Source organism: Arachis duranensis, chromosome 9, assembly GCF_000817695.3.
Source record: "Arachis duranensis cultivar V14167 chromosome 9, aradu.V14167.gnm2.J7QH, whole genome shotgun sequence".
In the NCBI taxonomy this organism is placed as follows: Eukaryota; Viridiplantae; Streptophyta; class Magnoliopsida; order Fabales; family Fabaceae; genus Arachis; species Arachis duranensis.
In genome coordinates, this window is record NC_029780.3 from 91,118,203 (window position 1) to 91,118,972 (window position 770).

Below are 770 nucleotides of genomic sequence, written 5' to 3' on the forward strand. Positions count from 1 at the left end.
CCTCCACAAAACTATTGGGAGCAACTAAACACCTCCCTAGGAGAATTGAGTTCCAACATGGGACAACTAAGGGTGGAGCACAAAGAATATTCCATTCTCCTCCATGAAATTAGAGAAGACCAAAGAATCATGAGAGAGGAGCAACAAAGACAAGGAAGAGACATTGAGGAGTTCAAGCACTCCATAGGATCTTCAAGAGGAAGAACAAGCCGCCATCACTAAGGTGGACTCGTTCTTTAATTTCCTTGTTCTTTATTTTCCTGTTTTTTTGAATTTTAGTGCTTATGTTTATCTATGTTTGTGTCTTGTGATCATTAGTGTCTTAGTGTCTATGCCTAAAAGTTATGAATGTCCTATGAATCCATCACCTCTCTTGAAAAAAAAAATTGTTCTTAATTGAAAAAAATAAGAATTGCATGAATTTTGAATTTTATAACAGTTTAATTATTTTGATGTGGTGGCAATGTTTTTGTTTTCTGAATGTATGCTTAAACAGTGCATATGTCTTTTGAATTTGTGGTTCATGAATGTTGGCTCTTGAAAGAATGATGACAAAGGAGACATGTTACTGAGGATCTGAAAAATCATTAAAATGATTCTTGAAGCAAGAAAAAGTAGTGATTTAAAAAAAAACAACAACAAAAAAACGAAAAAAAAAGCAAAAAGGAGAGAAAAGAAAGAAATAAAGTTGTGATCCAAGGCAAAAAGAGTGTGCTTAAGAACCTTGGACACCTCTAATTGGGGACTCTAGCAAAGCTGAGTCACAATCT